This window comes from Battus philenor, unplaced genomic scaffold (genome assembly GCF_028537555.1).
Source record: "Battus philenor isolate CCGP_79_NKW_IND1 unplaced genomic scaffold, ilBatPhil1.0.hap1 SCAF_5, whole genome shotgun sequence".
Classification (NCBI taxonomy): Eukaryota; Metazoa; Arthropoda; class Insecta; order Lepidoptera; family Papilionidae; genus Battus; species Battus philenor.
The window spans coordinates 3,594,483-3,622,283 of NW_027181715.1; the positions used below are offsets into that span (position 1 = coordinate 3,594,483).

Consider the following 27,801-nt stretch of genomic DNA (forward strand, 5'->3'; position numbering starts at 1 on the left):
GACTGAGGCGCGGTGCGTGTCCTTGAGCTGCGCGCATGCTCCTACAACACCCTTACTACCGTTTCCAGTGCCAACAATAAGAACATACGGAATGTACCGGAACGATACATTTCTTTGAAGCGTCGGGGATCAAAACTTTTTTGTACACTGTATCACTGAACGTAATATTTTACGCTACTTTTTCTTTTCAATTTTAACGCCGATTTGAAAACGATTATTTATATGAACAACGATTGCAGACTCATAGTTATTATATTCGAGAGACGTAATCGAATATTCAAGTATCGATGTTCGTGTAAGAGGCAAGTTCCAACTGTTTGTCGAGGGAGTGCCGGTGCGTGACATATTGACCTCGAACGCTTTTGACTTAAATAAAATACAAATGCTATAAATTAAAAAAAAACATTTATTGTCATTATATATATCTTAGATAACATATCGAGGAGCGTTATCAAACGATATATACTTGTTGTCGATTCATCCGCATACTTCGGTATTTTATTGTTCTAGATGTAAAAGGTGGTAGATTTAGGTATGTGTGTAATAATTTTCGAAGACAACTAGTTTAAAAATAATTACTATACACAAAGAGAGAGAGGGGGAGAGAGAGATATAAGTAGAGAATTTTCAAAGATGTTTAGCAAGGAATCGAAACAATAATATTTGTTTCATTGTTTATCAAAAATCGGCAATGTAAAATTAACAGTTTTATTTAACTGATAAATAAATAAATAGATAATTTCGTCTAGGACTCTGTTGTATAATTTATGTATATGAATTGATGGTAGAGGATAATTGTCTTTATGTTCTAGGAGCCATGCATTACTAAATTGAATTAATAATGAGATATAATTTTGAAGCGATATTTGGTTGTTAAACATAATTCGACTTGTTTTGGACGTAGTTACGAGTATCTTAATGTTTATTTGTTCTGCGGCGCCAATGTGTCTACAACTGTGATTATTATAAACTATAAGAATGTATTTATTTATTTACAATGTTTCCTTCGTCACAATGATAATGGAACAGCGCGTTGTTTTGGCACGAAGTGGATGAAAGCCGCATCCTTTTTATCGCGCTATGTCGTGTGTTGTCGTTTTTGTAAAGGACACGCTCGTTTGCTGAAAGGACCGCTTTTACGAGTAGAAAGACGATACGTATCTTGAAGTTTTTGTTCCTGTAAAGCTTCAGGTTTTATTTTAAATAGCTCGTTGAACTATATGAAAGCTTTGTACATATATAAAATTTTTGGGAGAAAAAAAATATTTTTATTTTATTTATTACTTTAGAATATATAAACAGTTGCATTATAAGTAAAGAAAAAGTACAATGGGTGGACTCATCACAAGAGGAAATTTCTTCCAGGCAACCATTCTATGTATGAAGGATAAATCTAATATATAAAATTCTCGTGTCACGGTGTTCGAACTTGAACTCCTCTGAAATGGCTTGACTGATTTTTACCAAATTTAATATGCGTATTCAGTAGGTCTGAGAATCGGCTACTATCTATTTTCTATGCCCCTAAGTGATAAAGGTTGTTCACACTTTTTTTTTAACGAAATTTTTTGTTTTTATTTTTTATGATACAGCATACAAGAATACATACAACCATAAATTTTCACCCCTCTACGATCAACCCTTATTTTTTATTTGTAAATTAAAACATCAATTTTTTTTTTGCAAAACAACGTTTGCGGGATCAGCTAGTAATAATATATAATAGATACCTAAGTATATGATTGGCATATTGAAGTAGCAGTGGGCAAGTCACATAACGCACAGAGCTGATATGCGCTGGGACCTCAAGTTTATAGTATGGGGATATCGGTACAGCAATAGCAACAAAGGAGATCCACGTATACAGGACAGACGATCTTGATATGCTGGTCAGAAGACACTGGCTGCACACAGCTTCCAACAGGTCCTATTAAAAATATATCGGGAAGGCAATATGTGTTTATGACGATAATGATAAAATAAGAACAACATGAAGAAATTTTTTGATTGACAATAAAAATAATTGCGTTACATTACGAGATTTACGAAATGCTTATGTTTATTTCCTCTTTATACAATATTTTTCATATGAAAGAATGTGTAATCATTCTCTTATATGAAATTGTGTCGTAGAGACAATTAACGCAGATTATATATTATTAATGCATTCACGGTTATTATATATAGGCTATAGCTAACTAAAAATCTAAGTTAATATTTTAACACGGTATTTACATATGTAAAGATTTATTATTAAGAACAATATGATAAGAAACTGTATATGAGAACTTGATCCTGACCTCTGAACTCGCGTCTCAAGTTTCTTAGCGTGGCGTATTATATTTGTACAAAGGATTGAATGTTTATTAATAGATAACTAGACATTCGATCGTAAAGTTGAAGAGGTAATGCGTAGGCTACAATTTCTTTTAATTTTAATTTATATTTCAAGTGTGTTTGAATATTAAACAATTTCTTACCTGTCGACGAACAAACGTAACCGACATGACCCAGCGGATTGAAAAATTGTAATGACTATGTATAGGTCACAGCGCACACAGAACAGAGCGACAAGCGCCGACAACCTTGTTCAGGTCGACAGTAGACATTGAATGCAAGTCGCTGCCTACAGCTGTTATTAGAAATATCTCAAGGCCCTATGTCCAACAGTGGACGTCCGTTTATTTTATTTTATTGCGGATATTTTTATTTATTTTTCAAATAATTCAATTAAAATAAATGTAATTTAAACTGGCATACGTATTTAAAGGTAGTTTTGTTATTAAAAACATTAAGTAAGAAATGATATGAGGGTCTATAAATTAAAAATAACACAGATTCCGTCAGCGACGTAATTAGAGTCTTCCAGGAATTTACCCATCAGAAGGTGTGATTGTGATGATAGTCTCTTCCAGGCCATTAGTACAGAGCGACATCTTCCGTTAGCAGTACAAGGCGACGAAGATAACACAACTCACGTTTGCACGGAATATACGGGATACTGATGTTATCGCTTATTTATTTTCAAGGCATGCCAACATCATTAATATATTCTACTATGTATTTCTACGAGTATTATAGACATGCGCAACGTTCTTACGGGTTTATTATCAATCGCAAATATTAATAATAATTTCTATTTAATATTAAAAGAAAAAAACAGTTGAAATAGAATTAATATTATCATTAAAACTATAATGCCAAATATAATTTCAGATTTTTTTCCAAAGTGGAACCTCGAATCGGTCCCCCGGAATATGCTTAGTATTCGTAGATGGACAAGGGTTTTGGTAAATGGTGAGTTTACCAGGTTGGTTGGTTCTTCATAAAATGCGATTTTCTTACGAAGGTTGTCGACCTTGAGAGCAATTTTAATTTTTGACACCGCTGCTCTGTAAAACGAACGGATGCTCTTTTTATACCACTGGCATAAGCTTTTTACTCAGGATATTAGTCTTCTGCTCACACTTATCATCACACACAGTTTCTCATCACGTGGCTTCGTTGTTTTCATTGTATTCTGATTTCACTTCTGATATTTTCTTCTTGGTTTTTAACGCTGTTTCACTTTTATTCAGCGTTCTTCTCAATGCCCAGATTTTGAAGGCTTCAACTTTCTTGCTCATCGATTCAACGCCGTACAGAAGTGCAGATAAAACGTTACAGCGTGGTAGTCGTATTCGTAACGCGATGTCCAGCTTTATGGCACAGAAGTGATCTAAAGAAAGCGTTGCGGGATTCGTTGCGGCATCTAATTTCGTGACTACGTTGAGTTTGAATACATCATGTTATTATGCTTAACGCGGGTAATAGGTCGGAGAATATTGAACTGAATACTGTCCAAGAGAACATGATGTATGATGAAGATAAAATACTCTTAAAAACATGTAATGAATTTTAAATTTTATATTTTTTGGCATAAAGTTTTGTATTCGACCTGATAATTACAATATAATGCAGGATTAATAATAGTTTATATTATTATAGATCTCAAGTACACGGTTGATAAAAGTCATTACTATTTAAGCGGTAAGAGAAGAAGTGTTGCGTATGTTTGGCAACCGTGTGAAACAGCGCGAAGGCTGAGTAATTACAGGCATCGTACGAAATTCACACTTCATCGTCTAATTAAAAGTAACACTACCCTATTTAGCAGAGGAAGACACAAATTGACATCGTTAACATAGCGCAGACGGAGCGTTATCAAATTTAAAACAATTACGCAAGGCAATTTAAAAGGCGAATGCTTTTAAAAGGTTACATTCTAAATTCAAATTGGTATACGTAACTCAGCCGGTGTCATCCAAGTTCAGTTCTTCGAAACTTCTAAAAGGTGATGGTTACGCGATTGTTTTAACTTCATCTGTGTCAATTGTCTTAACGGTAACACAGACGAACTTAGCTAAAGCCGAAGGTACAGTTATTTCGTCGTCAATAGATGGACATTTTGATAACGGAGATTAATTACAGAGGAAGCTGATATCTACAAATTTTTAAATCCTCTAGAGGAAGAAAGAAAAATATGTTATATATATGTTAAGTTTACAAACTAGTTTCGGAATATAAAGACATTGAGTTTAATGTACATATGTTCAAAGTGTGCAAACTGCTTGATGTGAAAAAGCCTTAAAATAAAGTAAATTAAGCAGTATCACTAAGTTACTATTTCATAGATGTTGGGTAATTTATCCGTTTAACGACATGCTTGTTTTATTGCAAATATTTGAACTTTGAACGTCATAATAGTTAAATAAGAAAGGACCAATATCTAGCCACCTCCGCACATGCAGTGGTTGTCGTGCATGAAAGTGCACCGCCCGCCAGCCCGCTCGTAAACGCGCATGCGACAGACAATGCCAACCACACAACCGCCACCGTAAATTCACTCTACACGTGTTTCACCCCTCCACGGGGCATCTTCAGGAGTTGTTACACAGATTAGTGCTAAACACCGAGTGAGCTCAGTCCGCTGTCGCTTTGTTATTTATATGTCACCCCCTCCCCACCACAACTTAATGTCACGTGATCGACCACGTGGGTATTTTTATTTTACCCTCTCTTACGCATTTGTTATATTTGAGATTTTACGTAATAGACGAGTGGGTATCGGTCGGGGCACTCGTCGATCACGTGACATTAAGTTGTGGTGGGGAGGGGGTGACATATAAATAACAAAGCGACAGCGGACTGAGCTCACTCGGTGTTTAGCACTAATCTGTGTAACAACTCCTGAAGATGCCCCGTGGAGGGGTGAAACACGTGTAGAGTGAATTTACGGTGGCGGTTGTGTGGTTGGCATTGTCTGTCGCATGCGCGTTTACGAGCGGGCTGGCGGGCGGTGCACTTTCATGCACGACAACCACTGCATGTGCGGAGGTGGCTAGATATTGGTCCTTTCTTATTTAGGATGGACTTCCGCAATGTAACGCCTGAATCCATTAAATATGTCATAATAGTTTTAATAACTATGTGTACCTTATATATTAATTTTAATATGCGATAAATAAGGACAAAGAGAAATTAAAATAAAAAAAATTGACAAAATAAACCAGTCAAACTTTTAATTTTATTTTGTGTTTTATAGTAATGGCGTAACAAAATGTGTTAGCAGATATTAAATACTAAACAGATTTTAATATATGCCTTACAAAAGGAACAGACAGATTTTAAACATTTCATTTATAATAAGTACGCAATAAAACCAACATATCACAGGAATGAAAATAAATAAATTTATGTGACTTCCACCAATCCATTGACTTCAGGTGAACAATGGTACATTACGACTCGTAGTATCTCTCAGATTACAGCGTCGGGAACGTAAAAAAGCTGGTAAAAATACATATGTAGAAATGTAATTGTACACAGGTTATAAAAACCAACATTTCTGTTTTCATATCTTTTTGACAACGGGCCATGTAAATTGTAATAAAAAGAGAAAAAAAGCATACAACAATAACGGCAAAGCTTTTTGTTTTCATTCTATTTGTTTTCGTTTGAAGTTAAATGCGTTCGCAGTTTGAAATTAAAAGCAGCATTTTAGTGCTTACATTTCTTACTAATTACATACAAATAACGAATCAAGTAAAGTAACGTAATTAGCTATATATTACATAAATTTTAAGGACCTAACTATGATTAGAGGACCTAAATAATATGTACTGCCTTTGATTAATGATTTTAAGCGCCTGATAGAAATCTCCTATTGAAAAACTAAAAAAGTAATTTGCTATTTTTTTTCAAAAGGGTGCTGAAAGGCAACGATTGCAACATTCCTGCAGTTCTGCAGAAAAGTGGTTCAGTCTACAATAAACAGTGATAAGACTCGGGACTGTGATAAAGTAAATGAAAATAGGATAAAGAGTCGGTTAGAACTCTGGGAATATAGGAAGTAAAGTAAGAAGCCTCTGGAGGCAAAATAAATTGTAAGCAAAAAAACTAGATAAGGTACTTCTATTAAAATATAAGTTAAACATGTGAAGGTAAATATTAAAATGTAACAATGTAAAATTCATAAAAATATTTCAAATGTAAATAATTTAAACAAATGTTTAAATAACTGTGACAATATAAAAATTGTGATATCTAATAAAATTAATGATCTGGGAACGTAGATGAGGGAATAAAGGCGAAGCATGGAAGAAGATATGTAAGTGAGGAAAATAAATTTTGAAGTATAAAAGGAAGGTACAGAAGAAAATGTGAAGGAAGGAAGGAGAATATGGAAAAAAAAATAAAAATAAACAAAAATATTTACCCGAATCTGTAACGTCCCTGTCCCAAAAATGGAAAAGGGGAAGAGAGATCCCTAAAAAGAGAGACATGTAAAAGAAATAACGGACGTATAGAAGATTTAGTTATTACACTGAAAGAATTTGGTTAGACGATCTAGATGATTTCTGATTGGCGATCGCAGTTGTATTATGGTATGTATAAAACTTCTGCGCATCCTCTCACACTTTTCAAAATAAAACTGTTTTACAAATTATACACAGTAATACGAAATATATTTTATTTTTCATGCTTGGATAACTCACTTTCTTTCAAGTGACCAGTAGCAATACTCTATAACAAATGTACAAACTGTAAATTATATAAGATTGTATCCTGGGAATCGAACTTGCGATCTACGATCGTAAGTCTAAGTCCTCTGCCGCTGGGCGACCACGCTACCACATATAAGTACTACTCAAGCTAAATATAAGCTAATACACAAATCACAAAGGTCATTGTGGTTTTTTTCACTTATGTATGTTAGAAGTGTAATTGCACGACTTAAGTAAACGCACTTTGTAATTTAAACCCGTGGGTTATTGCCTTCACGCTTACAGCGTTGCTATCCGACGTTACAATCCAATTACGTAAGTCGGGTAAATACCGACCTATATTATTGTAGGAATTATATGGATGCATTCCGTTTACTTGCCATCTAGAATTGTTATGGCAATTAGTACTTTCTCGTGTAAAATTATGTACATGCTGAAGAACGTAAACATACTTCTTAGTACTTCTATTGATATTTATTAGAAAAGTCGATACTTAAGTGTAATAGCTACTGAAACTTAGCTAAGATTTGTTTGTTTTTAAATAAAGTGTTTAATTTTTTGATCTGTTGCAAAAAATTGTGGTGTGGTAAGTTTTAGGCTGCACTAAAAGTGCCGAGTTTTTGGCTGCGGTAGCTTTAATACAAAGTACCGAAAAGTTTAAACATTTTTTTTAATAGACTATTTTTTGTCAACTGACATTCATAACTTCAAAGCGTTCGATGCTAAAACTTAAAAGCTTAGCCTAAAACTTTTTAAAGTATGTGAAAACAGCTATCTAATTCATTACTTTGCGTCAACGTCTTTATTGGTGTACATATTATAGAAACCATACAGTTCGTCAACCTCTTGTCGTGCTTTATCGAGTCTGACTCGTGATGAAAATTTTTGCCCAAACATGAATATGACGAGCCAGATTCGTGAAGAGATATTCTGGCCAAACATCACGAGGCATGGGGATCAAACAGTTGACAACGGCGCCTTCAAGCTATAAGATATATATTACGCCCTATTAAGATAGACCGTCTAGATAGGTGGTATCTATCTAGCCTATCACATAGAATACCCATGAAAGGTATAATGAGGGAGAAAAACAGAGAAAGAGATGACCCAGAACCATAGAAAACAGTCTTGTGCTAACTCGGATTAATTTAATACAGTTGTTTTATAATTCTACTTGAAAATAAATAGTTTGCTATTTGAGTTGGTACGACCGTAGCTCCTATTTCTAGAGTCGGGCAATAACGTATAAGATATTACAGGTATTCGAGTTAACATGTCGCTGTAGACAGTAAAATCATTCGAATTATGGGACCTACTTATTTAATGACACATGTGAATTATGTCGCTAGGACTTTGCGTTCGTATGTAAACGATATTAAACATGCAAAACGAAGATAATGTTACTATGAATTTTGAAATTTAAAATTGTATCATTTAACATGTCCATTTAAAAAAAAAACTAGTTTTATATTAAAAAGGAATGCTCAATTTCGAGTAATTAGAATTTACGATATTAATCATTTAGTTTTTATTGTGGTTATGGCAAAAATTCGACTAGATTGGTTGTTGTTTTCTGGTGGCTACCACTATTTCGGTGGTTAGCTCTGGAACAAGAAATGATGGTAGAATCACCAGCAACGCGTGTGAATAAAGGTCTGCCAGATACGTGGTGTTATCTCTTGTTTGTAACCTACCTCGCCAGCAGTCTTGCTTGGCTGTGATTTTTCTGTTTTTGTTTTGTATTACTGATATTACATTGACGTTGTCTGGAGAGTCGAGAAAGTGTTTTGGTGTTAGGACTACGATCATCATCAAGAAAGCCGATAGATGTCCAATGCAAGGCAGAAGCTTTGGGGAAGCCAAAAGATCGCCACGACGACCAGTCTTGCGTTGCCCGCATCTCGCGATTTAGATCAAGTCATCGCTTCACCTAACAGGAGTCCTGCTCTCGATATGTCTACCAGGACTATCTCAGGATGTTGCAGTGTCTGAATATCACAGAAGATATCGTTTTAGGTAGTTATATGATTACCGGATGAATTATTTGCTTGAAATTTGATTTTGTTGTATAAGATATTATGATGGCAAAATCAAAGTTATTTGCATGTGATTACCATAATTAGTTTCTTAATATTTATTCGATTATTCACCACACGAAAAGATCGATGTATTGTAGCAATATAAGCAAGTGAGGCGTGGACGCATGTAACTTACAGAACGCATCGCATACTACACCGCTCACTGATATTACTCAATAAGGTATCACGCAACTTGTATTGAATATCTGCGGTCAATAGCTGCAGCTTATGAGGTAACAAGCAATTCAAACCTTCACTTTAGAGATGATAAATAGCGGCCTGATAGTATAGTGCTGTGGGAATCCCCGCTCAACTGTGTTTCTCAAAGTACATTTTATTCGAGTTTAAATGGATACTTTAGTCTTAATTAAAGACATCGGATACAAGGACACAAGGAGACATAAACAATTACATAACTATTTTATTTTAAGTTTAAAATAAAAAAATTAAAGATTGTTTTATTTACGTGTACATGACTTAGGCACGTATCGGAACATATAATATCGTAATAAGTACGATTGACAGATATATTCAATTCACTATAGCACGAACAAAAACATAGGTTGAAAGATAGTAATGATTCTGTTAATTTCCACTATGATTGTTAAGGATACTACAAGTTTACTTAACAACAAAGTACAAAACAATTTAATTAACAAATATGTGGCCTTGGAGGAATGGTAACTAAAACAAAAGCGTTGACGCAATAGCTGTCAGTATATCCTAAGAGATAATAGACGATAATAACGGAATATATCACACTGCATCCCGATCCTTGCTTCTCGGAAATCGTTCTATTTCAGATATTTCACTTCACGATGCCGTATGCGCTGGCGTCGGCCCAATTCCCGTACCGTTGCACTTTTAGACTTATTCATTTACGCAATACCTCTCGTCGACGAAGTCCGTTTGTACTAATTTGGGAATTTTACTGCACTGTTTATGGATCGTAGCCAAACGGAACATAACTGGTGATGACTTGTACCAGTTTCACAAGCCTTTGAATAAAATATAACGTTTTTTATCTCTTCGACCTGTAATTGCTTACGGCGTTTGACTCTTAATTTTTTTATACACAAAGTTTTTTATTAATTTACAGACGATTTAAATGCACAAAATATTATGATGATTCCAAGGGGACATGCATGAATGATATGAATGCATTATGTCAAAAAATCCATAGCGAGTATACTGAGAGTTGTTAGTTTAAAATTATTAAAAAAAAATCAAAATAATCGGAAATAAATATTTTACACAAAACTAAAAAAGAAAATAACGCTTGAAAAATCTAGTCTGCTCCATGTATGTTTTGATATTTTTCATAATGCGATGTGTTTAAATTTCGGTAAATAGTTAAAACATCAATGTGTGCGTGTGAAATATATTAATGAAACAGAGAGGCTACAATGTAAAAAAAACATCACGATCAAAGGTCAAGAGACAATGTGAGGGAGGGCCTTACAATAATGAACGTTCATTAGCTGTAACCTTTAAGCTGAAAGACTGTAATTGTTCTAGAACATTAGAGGATACAATAAGGCGCCATTGACGACAGACTACAAATTACTTTTCATGTTTTTCCTTTTGACCTAACACTATTAACAATTGATTGCTCTCATTAAAAATGACGGTAGATATTATTCTAAAAATTTGTTTGTTTAGTCATAATCTAATGTTATATCTGTCAAACGAGAAAATATGTTTATATTACAAAATTTTATTGACAAATTGACTGGTTATAAGTGTAAAAGCTATTATAATTTATATTATTTCTATTGGAATGAGTCGGGTCAAAAACTTTTATCACTGCATCGACATGAACAGATAGTAAACAAATATTAATTATAATATTTAATAATAAGAATTTTTAAAAAACTTTATCTCCTATTATATAGGATGTACAATGCGTTAATTGACAGAAAACATACGACGACAAAGTCAAGGTCTGGGGAAGTCGCTGGCTGGAGACAGCGCGACACCGGTCATCGTGGTGATCTTAGTGAGAGGCTTATGACTTGCAGTGGACGTCATATGATGATGATGATGATGATAATAATGAGCTATGCATTCACCTCTTTAATGCTTTTCATCAAACAACAAATGACCGTATATTTAAATTTCATTCTGCTATGACTTATAAATAAACAGAAAGCTTATGAAGTTGAGAATATCCGGTAGCGAGCGTCAAGTTTATCAAAGCTCAGAAAAGCTCAGTTAATTCAGCTTATCTGAACGTAATCGCGAAGGCGTCGGCGGCGGGCGGTGTTCAGGCGGCACGTAACTTTGCAGTTTTGACTGTTATCGCATGCGAGCCGCAAATATATTAGCTCATGAAACATTTGTGTGCTGCGTTTGCTTTGTTTATAGCGAGTGAGAGAAGTTTATTTAGTTTGTAAATTACAACATTTATTTTGTATAGTCTAAATGTGGGCCCTCACTTCGGGTCTCATTGATAAGCTGATAGTCATCCAATGATCTATGGAGTGAGCAAGTGGTTTGGTAAGTTTAACTAGCAGTGAGCAAGCGTAAAGATATCGGCTGGAGCAATAAAGCTCTGGAGTGCAGAACAGGGACAGGCATATGCAGCGTAGAAGATCTCCAGAAATCCACAAGGTGGACAGACGACCTTGTTATGGAAAAACGTTAGATGTAAGATGCTTCCAACAGATCGTATTTGAAATCTTTGGACGAGGCCCTGAACGCTTGCAGTGGATATCCTACAGCTTAAACAATCATGACAATTTATTATAAATAATGTTTGTTTTCGTTCGAGTTCGTTCGTTTCGAGCCACGAAAAAGTTTAGTGTATTGATGTGTATTAATATGTAATAAAAATAATGATCCACATTCACATCATGATAGAATTAGTTTTCTCGATGAAAAATTACTTCTTTGTTATGTACAATCATAAAATATAAATCTAGTGTTTAGTGTGATTAGTAAAGGATAAGATAACTAGGTGTTGGTTCATTTAACGTCTCTTTTCGCGAAAGCATTACCTATCACATACTGTTGCAACTGCAAACGTTAATCGAAGATTGGAATAACTAAATTAACCAAATTTCAATTTAGTTTAATTATTTAATTATAATAAACTGAATATAATTAATGAAATATATATTTTCTGGTTTGGTTTTTAAGATATACTTTTATAAGACAAGTGTTAGTACAACTTTATGATGGTATCATTGGCAGTGATGTCGCCTGATTATTTTGATTTCATTTACGCTATATCTGATAAAGAGAATATGTATAAATCTGAGTTAAACTTTATTAAAAGATGTGTTGTTATCGAGTTTCTTCCTGTTTCTTTTCCACAACTATAACACCTTGCGAAGCAGAGTAGTCAAAAATAAAACCGATAATAGAAATAAAACGATAATGAGTTGATGATCAATAAGGGTTCTGTTAAAAGTTCTTATGTTGAATAAACGTATTTTATCTTAACGTTTAATAAAAAGTATAAAAGAAGAAATACATCTAATTTTTCTATTCTTTATCATTTACAATCGATACCAGAGTGTGCTCTTTGGTCAGATATGATGGCACGGCCTTCGCCCGCCGCTATATTTGTCGCCTCTTTATAAAACACGATTAATCCATACGTATCCTGCCATCGGGCCTTCCGACCAATCTAGATAAAGTGGGTGCCGTCCGGCGCACGGCTAAATTGGATTAAATTGACCGTTTACGAGCATAGAGAGTTGTCTGTAAGATAACTCCCCAGTTAACGATGAGCGATGGCTCTTCGATGGGAAAAGTTTGACCAGATATCACGTATCCGATATCAAAACGTAAAATGTTTTGGAAAGTGTTCCTGCGATTGTATTTCAAACTTCATTACATATAGCAAATTAATTACGTTTGTCTGGTATGAATGAAACTGGTATGAGGATTTAAAGAGGCGCTCACTTGATCTTTTTCGTACATGAGCATCCCGTGGTTTTATAATTCCCTGGTAGATTCTAATATTCAGATATGAAAAATAAAATTGTTTTTTTTTTACATGTTTCTTGGTTCTATATGGTATATCATCATGTCAGCTGTAAGGCGTCCACAACTAGACATAGTAAGAACCGTCCTAGATGAAGCATATTCAAACGATGTTAAGGACATGTGACCTTAACATCGTTTGAATAAAGGTGGACCCTCCGCTGAGCTTGTCCGTCTGAGGTCTTATAGTATGGCCATGGATATTCCTGCAGAACTTTGCACCGGCACACAATGCACCCAGACGTGATTCGTACGTCAAAATATTCACTTCATCGCACATAAAAATCGGTCCTCCTCCAGTCCTGACTTTGGATTACAAAACATAGCAGGTTTTGTACGGTGAAGTATATGATAGACCTTGTAAAAAATTAATGGACCCTTAGTCATCCTGCAGAAGAACTGACCGAAATAGACAGGTATATGATGCGTGGATCAATTGATGAGGGGTCTACGTGGAATAAAAGAATATATCCTAAACAGAGGCGTAAATTGTTAATAAATTTTGTCTTAAATTAGTCTTTTGTAAATACTATTTCTGGTATAAAATATAAAAAAAATTACTTTTAAAGTCCTACTAGGTACATGGACGAAGTGAGGTCAAAATATGTCATGTTAGTGTAGAGAACTGCAGCTTAATAAAGCTACTAGCTAACATGAAATTAATCTGCACGTCGCAGTAGGTCCGGCTAAAGCGAGATTGGAAGTGACTCCTTTCAACATACTCCTTTAGTTCAAAGCTTTGCAAGACGAGCGCTACTGAATGGCTTATGTTCGCCTGGTATGAATGAAACCAGTAGACGAGGATTTACAGAGGCGCATTGGTGCTTGGTGACCTCTTTTACACATAGATATCCTGCGGTTTTATAACTCCCTGGTAGTTTCTTTAAACTATATGTTTAATTTAATTCATCTTATTTAATCGTAATTTGTAATTAGAGAGTTTAAAGTATACTTTAAGAGACCCTGTTAAACGTAAATAACAAATTACACTTATAGTCTGTCATATGTACAAGAGGTTGATTAGATATGTAAAAGCCTTTTGCTGACAAAAGTCCTATACATTTACTCCTTAAAGCCTAAATGCCTATAACCAATCAACCTGCACACAAAATAAGTTGAATAACGAAATAAAAAAAAGGAAAACTGAATTATTAAGTTTACAAAAATGGCGACCGTCGTGTAGTTCAGTAGTAGTGATAAAAAAAATAATAAAAAGTTTAAGTCCTAATATATTAAAAACGTAATATTGCTGCTATAAATAAAGTAATAGGATTATAGATAGCGTCCATCGCTCTTATTAAAAGGAGTTACAACTAGACAGATGCAGTGTAAATGTAACGTTGCAAATTAAATTAAAGAGCACTCAGCGGCACCGCGATAATTTAATTTGCCGTTCGACAGAAAGCGCGGTAATGCTTGTTCGAAATTAAAAAAATATATACGTTACCACCAGGAACTATGAAGTTAAAGAGTAGGTAGATTACCTGAAACAGAAATAAAAACAAATAAGATAAAGTTTCTGGAGACACAAGTTTATTATCATTATAAAGATGGTACTACTCCAACAGACATAGAACTTCCTAACTATCTAACGTAATCAAGGTCGTCTGTATACCTTGTGCTATGCTATCGGTCAATGGTCTACTCTAGAACCATGAGGCCCTAGTACCCTATCTGGCCTAAATCGTCTACGAATCTCCTTATTCTTGGTTAGTTATTATTTATTTATTATCTTTTAGAACAATTTATAAGCTTAATAAATATAAAAGTCGGTGTATGTTTGATATTTATAAAAGCAGTATTTAAAATTAAATATAGAAGACAATCGTAGTAAAAAAATGTTAAGTAAGTAACGAATTAATAAGTGGAAATGTAGAGTGATTTACCTAATCGATTGCTTTATAATGTTACGATGAAAGTCACTGTGAATATGCAATGATGTTAGCGTAATTCGAGCCCATTTCCTTTCTATAGCCATTTATCAAGACCGCACTAGCCGGCGGTGATAAATGGTGTAATAGTACACGCGATATAATGAGATCTAATAGTCTACTTCCTACTTTGATGTGAGAGTAATAAATGTATAGTTTGTAGAAGCATTTTGAAGAGACTTGCATCACAATAATCACTAACTTTCGTTTCTCTTTTCATACGGAATTCAAGCTCATACATTTTATAATTTATTTGTTTTAATTTAAAGTTTGATTTGAATTAAAACAAATAGTAATAACTCAATATTTAAACACTATTGGCAGCTTGTAAAATAAACGAATATAGTTATGTAAAATACAAAATCTTTACCAGCTTGAATCACCGGTGGCTCATAATTAAAGTACATGCTTTGTTACCATACGAGAAGACAATAAAAACTTTGACAAAAACGAAATATCTTAATCATCATTTCAGCCATAGAACGTCCCCTTCCGGACGTAGACTTGACACATAGATTTCCAATAGCACCGCTTGAAAGCGGCGTTCATTTTTTTGTGGTTACCATGTATTTTTAAGCAGTAATCAAGTTATTTAAATTAATGCGCTTAGGATATCCAAGTCGCTGTTATTCTTTCGGACACTTTGCCGGCATTACTAACATTATAACCGCCAACACACAGTCTAAAGATAGAATAGCATAGAGTTAGTTTACTTTTGTTTAAGTGTCACTTCATAACAATATTTAATATTTAACATCGGGAACCTTGAACAGCACGTCAAATAGAAACGTCTCGCTTCTCCGACGCCTCATTTATATTGTAACGACTTTGTGAAGTGAAGTAAATAATTACAACAGTAATATCACGGAGCCTTTATTATTCGTTCCGAATGATTAGAGAACCTACTTTCACTTTATCTGTTAACATAAAAAGGTAATTGCCGGTTGCCTTCGCTGTAGTTAAGTTATTTTCACTTTGAAATTGGTATTCGTATTAAGCTGGGCACAAAACATTTCCTATGTAATTAAATGTAACGCAAGAAATTTATTTATCCTATCTTACTTTATATTATTATAGCCTATGATATTTTATATCATTAAACTTGATAAATTTTAACTTTAGTTGCTAGCTTTTAATTGTTCCCACGGTACGGATTTGCGGATTAGAACATAGCATATCATTTACGATGTTATGTTTCGCTTAAAGCGAGTGTAAAGTTAGGAAATGAAATACAAGTGCCCCAATCTAATTACTTCGTCGTCATCGTTTGAGCTCAAAGACGCCCACTGTAAGGCATAGGCCTTTGCTAAAGATATCTATAGGCGGGTATCACAATTGTCACCTTTGGCAGGCTGGTTATCGATTGTAACGTGGTTATTATTGTACTCGGAGGACGTTACTGCCAATTCGCTGGAAACTTTTTTGTAAACAGAGACATTCCCAAATAATTAATGCACAAATTGTGAATTATATAAGATCGTATCCAGGGAATCGAACCTGAGCTACTACTACTCTTTGGAAGTTATAATAAGATAAAAAAATTGACATCATGTAGAGTATCAGATATAAAAATCTATCAGTAACATCTGAAATGAAAAATATAACTGTGTTCCATATTACATATCGTAAATCGAAGTAGATTTAAGTTTTCGTGCATCAATAACTTACTTTCTTCCAATTATTGAAAGGTCATGAAATAATATTTGACCGCACTAGCGGATCGTATTACCGACCTTTTTATCTAAATGGGATTGCTAATAAACTACTTGGACAGAATACCTTTATTATTACAAGTCTCGTGATCATATTATTTTTGAGACAGCATAGATTAGAGGATGTCACAAATGGTTTTAATTCTTGTTTTAATTCGAGCTTTTTATTTACTTTTTATGAGCACAGGTTTATACAATTCTATTGGATAACGTACTCGCGACTTTAAATCATAAAACGTATGTCTTGACCGCTAGACTTACTAGTGCTTTACACGATAAAAGATTAATTCTTAATTAAAATCGATGAAACAACCTCTTTTTTGTATTACTAAATATTAAGAACATAGTACCAGCGATAGATCTGCCTAATGTAATAAAACATTTAAGGCATCCCTATTTCTAATATTACTGAAGCTTTTAATAGTTTATAGCTAATTGCAATAATTGTATGCATATTGGATTTTAATCTTAACCTTTGAATTAAACGTTCTGAAGAAATCGTGTATTTAGAAAAATATAAAGGTTCCTATCTTATATCAGAATTGCACCAAGGCTTTGTATTATACAGATTGATTGCTTATATTTGTAAAAGATTTAAAAGGCCGAATTTAATTTCTACAAAAATTTTTGAAGTATTTACACTTAGTAAATAATAATAAATTTTAAAGAATCTCAACAAGTAAACTGAATTTTGGAAATGCTTCTTTTCCTTTAGACCTTTTCCTAATAACGAATCATCATGTGTATACATACCATTAAGGATTTCAATTCAAAGTCAAACCGTAATAATTTTTTTATTTAATTACAAAATTACAAATTATATTATATCCTATCGCCGATATATTTATTTATCCTAGCCTAGCCGTTTATTAATTGACTTTTAAAAGGTTTGTTACTGCTTCTCTTAAACATTAGTCTCATTGCTCTATCATAGCTGGAAGTAATTTTGGAACATCTATACTTTAATTATCATTAAAGATTACTACTACTAAGATTCTTACTACTCGTATCATTAAAGACTAATACCACGTAAAATCAAGTCCCGGATTTTGAATAAATATAATAAAATAAAAGACAGATGAAAGTTTATTTCGGTTTATGTGGTTTTACATAACAAGTCGTATGGAGAGGACCACGAAAAAAAAGGATAGAAAGACACAACATCCGATTAGAAGAGCAAATCAAAAAGTTGCTAGTTCAAATTGGTGTCAAATAGAACAGGACAGAGAAATGAGCAATTCTGAAGGAGGCCGTTATCCAATCTTTACCAAGCAATTTAGAGTATAAGTTAAAAATTGTAAGTCTAGAAATTAGTAAATAAGATGGAAAACCTTATTATTACGTACCAGAGTTGATGAATTTACATAACTCGTTTTCGTCGGAACCGATCTTCAGCGTAAATCGCGGGATAGGCTTATTTATTATAGTTAAATTTAAGTCGCACCATATGGTTTGCGTTTTGCGAAATAGGTAACTTTACCGCCTGGTACGTAATTACAAGTAGGGTGACCATATACGTTTCAAAGTCAACATTTGTTATTAATAAAAACAAAAATCAAGTTTAACGAACGCTTTAACGTCGATACTAAGGCAAAAGAATTCATAAATCAAGACTGATGGAAGTTAATATTTTGTAACGTATTATTATTAGATGTAATATATAATTACTGTTGTGTATTTTATACAGTATATTTTATATCTTCATCTACTTTATTACTTATTGATGCAAAATATAATTTAGTTTTCTAAAGTCCATCGACATAAACCTGAGGTAAATCTAATAATTTCTGCCACATATCTTGTACGTCGTTTGAGTTTTAAAAAAAAAACTGTTATTAATATGAGCCACGATAAGCATCTTTTTTTTAAGTTGAGGTGTTAATAGTATAACAAACAAATATTTTTATATGCTTCATCGTTTTAGACCATTGAAAAGCAGAGGCCTCTCGAAAAGGTATCTATAGGGTGATATACCAGAGTCGCTTGGCAGGCCGGTTCGCAATCTTATATAATTGATACACAAAGTGGGAAACATTGAAGACTATATCTCGTGAATCGGACCAGCGACCAACAATCTCAAGTCTCAGTCATATTCATCATATCAGGTTATACTTGCTTGATTTACATACTTAAAAAAAAACAAATAAAATATGTCATCAGCATTAATAGAAGTCTTCTGTAATGGTTAACATTTATCGTGAACCATTCACTAATATGTATTTATTATTAAATGTACTTTTATTTATTATTTATTTCATTTTATTAGAATGTAGTCTTTGGAAGCTTGTAATTTATTTTCTGGTTAATTAATTATAAAAATCTTTTGCAAAAGGAAGTGTGCGTGGGTTTGAATGTAGCTTTCATTACCACTGCCTAACCACTGCCAATAGTGCGCAAATAAGAATAATCCGCAATATGCAAGACGTGTGGATAATTTAATCGTGGGTGGTAGGGTCTGGTTGGAATTTATTGTTATGCAGTTCGTAGGCGCCTGTGTTAACGCCTTACAATGTTTACGAGATGTATTCGCGGTTTGAAATTTAGTTGCTTTAAAATTCGATACGTTTATTATTTTTAGTACGTTTAAATCGCAGGGCTTTGAGAAGATTCAAATAATGCAGACCGAATTTAACTGGTTTTTTTGTAAATCTATAGCGGAGGCATATATCCAGTTGAGGAAGTCTAAAATCTAAAATGATGGTGAAATAAATAACATCGCGTATTGGTTTCTACATAAGTTTGATACAAGAATTTGATGATGATTGATTATTTACTGTGCAGTTAGCTCGGTTATTGGCTGTAAAAGCTTCAAGTGTACAGCTCATGTGTAAGGAAAAAGTTTACTTCTAAATATGTTATTTTAATTTATTTTTTCTGTTGGAACACCACAGGCAAATAACTTCTGGCAGTACAATATCTGCAGAGACAGATTATAAACAATAATTGATTTTATCAAGTAGTAATCCACAATTAAAAAAAACTTTTTTAATAAATTATTATTACGTTATAAATTAATTAGAATAGCTATAAAATTAGTTTAAAAATTAGGTGTAAAAAATTATTACGTCTTTTTATGGATGTGTTTATTGCTATGTAGTAAGAAAGCGTTATTGATGAAGTTTCTTACTGATACAACAATTATAACACGTCGCTGCAGACAGGCTTCTTTAGTTAAATATAAATACTTAAAAATCCTAGTATTTAATCCTTTCGAGTATATCGTCAACATATTTCCAAGAATAAGCTGTCAATGCAATAGATAGATGACGTCACAGCAGGGACACTTCCGTCAGTCGAACTATTCAGTTTAAAAGCGCCTGAGAATAAAATACTGGATTATACAGGAAAGCGAAAACTAAATGTTTTCCTCTGAAAAAAAATGTTATTCGTTGAAATTTAGTCATTTAATAGTAGCGAAAAGATATATTAAGAAACTTTTGTCTTTTTGTGTAAGGTTCCATTTTATGCGTGTTTATGCTTTTCTGTAGAATATATCTAATTGTGCAGAAAAACACGCATTAAAAAGTGAGTAATTAATCTTGAAAAAGTAGAGATACGTACCGGATTTTTCGAATATCGCAGAAAAACAAAATAACCAGTTAAGATTTATTTCTTACACTTTCTTGTACACCATAAATAATAACTAAAAACAAAAAAGGAACAATTTAAATAGAGGTACAAGAGGCGGTCGTATTCCATGAGGCGGATAATTACTACCGGATAATTTTTAATAGTAACTTCAAACCCCATAAAAAATTTTGCAGAATTTAAAATAAAAAGGCTACTGAATAAATAAATTTGGAAGTCTAAAAGAAATTCTCGTAAACTTCTCTATAAACTTAAGTATATTGTAATTTTCGTTTCTAAATTTTATGTTTAAGCTAAACTCAATGTGTGAAGATATTCATAAGGCTATGTTATGTATTAATATTGCAATAGCAATAGGGTACCGATTGCGATGATCTCATAAACACATGCCGAGGTTATTAAGTCTCGGCGCCTGCTTCGTTTGCAAAATTAAAATACTAAGAAGTGTGTTTATGCTATTACTTACCGCCTTGATACTTGGAATTCAATGTGCTACCATAGTGAAATTACATCTTATTTAATATCAATTGTTTCGTGAAGAAAGCTTTAAAGAGCAGAATGTCTCAAATTACCCTGTGTAAAATTATAATTTTGAAATATGAAAAATTTTTATTGGAATTCTATAGACTAATAACTTTTAGTAGTACAAACTCTGCAGGGACAGATAAACGATAAATAACTTTAATATATAGTAAAACGAATTTTAAAAACGCTTTTTATCTTCGCTATATTATTACGTTTTATTTCTGATAATTTCTGACAACATTAATTTTGGGATAAAGTGTACCATATATCAATAGATGGCAAATAAGCTTATACAATCACTCTTTTAAAAGTTTCATATAATTTAATTCGTGTATTTTTATAAGTATAGTATGTATTATAAACATTATATATATATATATATATATATATATATATATATAAATATATATATAAATATATATATATATATATATTTATATATAAATATATATATAAGCAGTTGATTGTTAATACAATTTATTGTTTATGTTTTTGTCCCGCTAATAATAACATGAGTAATCATACTATATGTATAAATAATTATCTATGTAACAATATGTTTTTACGAACAGGTTTTATCGATGTATATAGCAATGGCTTTCTCAGTCGATCGAACCACAATATTAAAGTAGCCGTCAATAGGAGGAAGCGGGCCTCAGTACCGGAAACCAAAGATGAACCGCAGACATAATATAAATAATTCAGGGCAACTGGCGCACGTGCGAGAGAGTTGCACAGAACATTAATGCAAAACACCATAAATTTATTAGCTTATAAATTTTTTTTGTTACGACTTTATTGTTTTTTTTTTTCTTTTCTAAAGTGACAAGACCATGTAAAATTTGTAAAAACGCAAGCGATAAATACAGATACAAAATGCAAAAATTACGTAATAGTCTCTAAAATACAAAGCTTTTCTTTTGATAGTCCGTGGCTTTATCCCATAATTTCACATAAATTGTTTATGGAAAGATAATAAACAGGCCCAACAGTGATATCGTCATAAAAGATTCCATAAAAGGGTTAAAATTAGTATATATTAGGGGGATCGGAAAGTAATGGCACATTCTTAATTTAAATTCACACGAATACATTTTTAACAAGTTTTTATTTCTAATCAACAATATATTCACCAATGTTATCAAAAACCTTTTTCCATCTAGTATAATGCCGAGTGGTAAAGATCAATCGGTTTTTCAGTAAAATATGTCGACAGAAACAACATTACTTTCCGGTCCCTCTTATATTTACTTTTATATTTTTAAATTGTGCTGATACTAAATTTGATTCTTAATATCGCAAAAGGCAAACACATTGCCATAGTAATTTAAATCGTAGTTAAAATTTATAGTGGTGGTATATCATTCTCAAATTAATTTAGCAATATATAAGACGATTTATTTAATCATCAACATTTAACGATTTGTCGAGGAGAATTTTATTCGCAAAGAAGCTTTTTTTAATATTCTCAATAGCTTTTAAAAATATAAATTACTAATTTACGCTAATTATATAATGCTGTTTGACAATAATTAGAAATACATTAAAATTAAATACGATCTTAATTAAAATAACAAAGATATGTTTTTGTTAGGAGAAAGCGAGTCAAAGTGAGAGCATTGTCATTCTGGCTGCATCTCATAGCGCGATGTTGTCAAAGCTAAACGAAAGTGAAGAAGTTTTATTTTTATCTGGTGACATTCTTAGAATAGGCCAAAGTGTTGTGTCTATTTTTATCTGATTGGAGGAAGCTATGGGCCCGTGTTAACGAATCTCTTCCCTTACTAATGAAATAATGAGCTGACACACCGCAACATGCCTTGTTTTAAATCAATAACGTAATATTAGAAAGCTAGCTATTAACGTATATATAGATTGGTAATAGGTGAAAAAGCTTTTAAAGGCTGAATCTAAAGCTCATTAGTCAACAAAAAACTTTAAAGCTTTTATAACTGTATTAAATCAACTGTATAAAGTGATCACTGTGTTATATGACATATCATTTTTTTTTGTAATACTACAGGACAATAGCTTCTGGCAGCATAGTCTATAATTAATTTTATATATGTTGTACAACGAATTTTCAAACTATATTAGCTTAAGCGCTTAGTAAATACTAAGCACTTAAGCGCTTTCCTAATTATATTATGATTACGTTCTTTATTATTCCTAAAACTATTAATTCGATTGAGTATATCATACATTAAACGACGGCAAATAAGCTGTAAATTCACTCCTTTAAAGCTTTTACATCTATAACCAACCAGTCTGTATATTTAAAAGCCAATTGTTAGATAAATTTTGAACTGAACATTTCCTTATTAAACCAAAGATGGTATGTTTCATAGATATTTTTTTAAAAAAGATTAAGATCATAAAACAAATAATATTACTAGATCTAATGTTCTTATTATAATATTTAAACGTTTTAATGAAATAAAGTAGAATTAATTTTTAATATAATTATCTTACCTTTACACGATGTTAATTCGAATTAAAAAATATATTTAAAAATTAAATTTGTAGGGAAGGAATGTAATAATTTGTATTTGTTTAAAAAGAGGTCAAATACTTTATATCCCTACATTGCATCACCAAATTGACATTTACACAATAAGTAGAGTTTGCCTTGACGCAACTTTGCAATGTACAAAGTCGTGTGATTCGCACACAAATTGCTTCACTCGAGATTTCAGATGTTAACGAACAAAATGTTTCCTTTTATTATAATTCTTAAATTAAAGTTCCTGCTTAAAACATCTTTACTTAGTTATAAAATATACAGAGTAAAATTGTCCACATCCTATTATTAAATGACAAGATTATTAAAGAAATGCAAAGCTGTCGTCGACGTCACTCTGGAATATTCCATGAAACGGTGCGAAACTAACAAACAAAATCAACACGAAATTCGCCTGGTTTCTCTAAGAAGCTTATTTCGATCCGAAATTGTGGATACTTTAGCTATCAAATAATACTGCTTAACGTTTGAAAAAATACTGACAGTTACACTGTTCTATCTTAAAATATACACTGTACTGTATCCACTTCAGAATTTTAAGTCCTATTTGTTCTATGGGCTATATGGCCTTTGCCAATTCAACTTACCAATCCATTGGGCTATGTGGTTTTCGTTTGCCTACGGAGGGATGTCGTATTATATCAAATTAATGAAAGAAAAAGTTACGCCACGCCATCTAGTAACTAATATATGAAAATAAAACTTTAGTTATTTATAACCTTTCTCTAAATCAATAATTTTATAAGATTACGGGTCCAGCATTCTACTGCGCAACTCTGCTTGGTAGCTGAGACTGGTATAACAAGCGTTTATAGGATAAATAATGCTCCTGTAGATAAAATGTCAAATGCATAGACGTGATAAGAGATCGCTAAAGATATTAAGATGTCAAAAAAATGTCCTTACCCCTCCTTCATGCAGATTTAATTTATAAATAAAACAGTGTATTACACACTTAGTGAACCTTGAAACATACATATAGAAATACTTATAATATCTCTTTGAAACCGTGACTCCAAAATCGTATTGCAATAGAAAGTTTCAACCAAGGCTGCGCGTACTTATTATATTTAGACTTTTGTGATAGTCAATTCTTATCGACAGTTACTGTTTATAAAATCTCTTTACGAAGAGCCACGTACATAAATACCAATAGAATGAAAACAGTCTTTTTATCTCTTACTGTCTAAATAATATGGAATATTTTAATTTAGAAACATAATATTATCTTAAACTAAATCAGGCGTGTATTCGTTTGGCGTATATTATATGCATTATTCATAACTTAAAGTAACGAAAAACATGTTTAGATTAAAAAATCGCCTAAAGTCTACTAATTGTATTAAAGAACCTTGCTCTTGTTAATGGAGAGTTATATACAGATATCTTTTAATCCGGAAAAACCGTGAACATTCCAACAACAATAGTAAAGTGTTTAACACAAAGCAGATCTCCTTGTTACAGTTTCTAATCGTTTAGTATGGAAACGTTTACATTCAGGAGTCCGGCCAAGGTGATCTGGATAGAAATATATACAATTTGTATGTAATGGTTTATGTAATATATATAACTTTGTTGGAAATTACGTTACAAATCTGTTTACAAAAGCTTAACACACGAGTTCTCTATAAAAATTTGTTAACCTTTTTACTATTGGTTGTGAAAATGTTGCAATAGTCCGTCCTCTACCAGTGTAAGAATATGACATGGCTCTTCATAATATATTACCAGCATCCGCGGTATAAATCCTAATTTATTTAAGACACATTGCCCTCAAACAACTGGATTGCTCCAACAAGCTGCCATCTTCTACCTGATAGTCTGATCAAAATCAAATCACATTTTCAATGCTACTGTTCTGATGAAAGAAAGACGATTAGGACTAGGAATTTCAAAACAATCATGACCATAAGAAACGACGAAACTTCTGGGAAGTTACCAAGATTGTTGCAGGAGTTGTGATATATTTTTATAACATTAGAACTCGCTATCTATTTTCGTAGACTTTTAATGATATAGATAACAGCTGTTTAATTTGAGGAAACATAATTATACTAAGATTAACTAACACGTAGCACTCGACAAGTATGTTAAACATGTGTTTAATTTTTAATAACTCTTGAAGATAGGACGTGGTGGGCATACTTTTTATAGAGAATCACGTAGTGCAATACCTAAAGCATCCATCTATATCTCTGGCAGGTGAACTTCACTAAATAAGGTTGTAAACAGGACAGTGCCTATTTAAGCACTACACTTTAGTCGCTGTAACAAATTTACCTATTACCATATATCCAAAATTTCAGTAAATCAATGTACAATTAAATAAAATGTCAAGGATGCTATAGCTTAAAAGCTTTTTGTTACATTATCTTAATTACATTATATTCTTTACATTTATTATGGTTTATAACTACATTTATTATGGTTTTAACAAATCATGAAATTAATCAAAATTTTAAAACGATTGTGTAATCGTAATTGTTATTACAGTTAGATATAATCGATAAAATCATCAAGAATTATTAAATAAATCGCGTACTAAATTGTTTTATAATTATGTGGTCAGCTACATCGAGATACAAAGCTATCACTCAATTCTATTCAAAATCAAGCAATGCTTTTGAGGAATGATATTTCAAACGAAATTGCTTCAGATTTTTTAGTACAACTAGAGCGTGATTCCAGTTTTATAAGTGGTTTTTCCGCTCTCGAATATAAATTAAAAGCGCCGGAAGCCAGGTAAAATGGACTAAAAATTATAAAACTTTTCTAGTGGATTCCTCGCAGCTTGCAGCGGATTTATTTAATGCGAAATATTATTTGAGACTAGTTTATGACCGTGGTTTTGTTAGCGTAAATTCAAGATTTGAATAAAATTCTTTACACTTTTGTCTGTATGATGCTAACATATAACGTGTGTATAAATAACAAATTTTCAAAACTTATTAGTCGTGTTTGCTCTTTGATGAAAAAATATTTCAGTAATCAACTTGAAGTAATGATAGCTTATGTTAAGGAATGTTCGACAATTGAAAATAATAACATCATAATGCAGTTAACTGACATAGGAATCAATTAATTTGAATAACATGATTTACAATGTTAATCCAAGAGCCCTTATTCTTAATAAAGCTTCACCCGCATTCCTCTGCCATTTCACTGACTCATAGATAAACAATAATCAATGGAAGTGGGGAGGATGGGGACACCACATGGGACGTAATCAGGATCTATTGTTCGGTTTAATCCGCATTGAATGTATTCGAGAATGTTGTCGCAGTTCACCTTGCGAAATTTTTGCATGTGAATATTAATTTTTTTTATCTTTTTATATGGCTTCTTTTAAATATAAATTTGATATTTTTAGTATTCTCTTTTATGTTGTAATAAACATCGGGGATGATTTTTTAGATTTATGGGTTTATAAAAAATATTTCGAATGAAGCATCCATGGTCGCAGATTGGTTATAGACTGTAAGTTTTGCAGTGGTGAATGTATAACTCATTTGTCAGCCTAGAGTTCTAAAGGTTTAACACTTATTTCTATTACCCTGTATGAATCAATTATCTTTCTATTAGACAGCGAAAAGCTAATTAATTCTGGCAGTACAAAGTCTGCAGGGTCAGTTAGAAAACAATAATTAACTTTAAGATGTACTAATGCGAAATTATATATACTTTTTCTTTAAAATCATTGGTTTTTAGAAAAGATGTGTCATACGTTAATTGGCAGCAAATTCAGTCTCATAAGAATACATTCAGCCCCTTGAAGCTTTTATATCTTTAAACAATCATCTTATACATCACAGTAATTTCAAGGTTACTTTTAAATTTGTTAATTATCAACTTTATAAATATATGAGAGATTTGTCGGAACAGTTAAATCAATATATATATATATATATATATATATATATATATATATATATATATATATATATATATATATATATATCAACCAAAAATGAATAAAAACGTCAAACCCAATGCATAATTGTGTGATAGATAAGACAATAACTTAATATATTTGTTTACGGCAAAATATATTTTGGCAAAGAATATACTTCTTTTATAAAGTGATCTATATTTAAAATATTGGCTGCGATCCAAGCGATATATTGACAAAAATAAAATAATAATTTAAAGTGAAATTGCCAAGTTATTGAACCGTGTTTTTCATATTATTAAATGACGAGAGTAATGCAGTTCGTCATTTTTGTTTACAACATCATCTGCAGTACCTTTCTGTTCTAAAGCCACTGATAATAAGTCATTGTTCCGATGCCAATGTGTTCAAAATTTTTATATTGAAGTTTGTAAAAACAATTGTTTATTAGGGGAACCGGAAAGTATCGTCGTTTCTGTCGACATATTTTACAAAATACCGGTGGATTTTTACCGTTT

At 32.3% G+C, this 27,801-nt stretch overlaps 1 protein-coding gene across 1 annotated transcript in view; it reads right to left on the bottom strand.

The window, feature by feature from the left end:
• LOC137929956 (serine/arginine repetitive matrix protein 2) overlaps positions 1 to 27,801 on the bottom strand; it is a 118,358-nt gene that overhangs the window by 15,620 nt on the left and 74,937 nt on the right. The gene's annotated exons all lie outside the window — the stretch shown is intronic.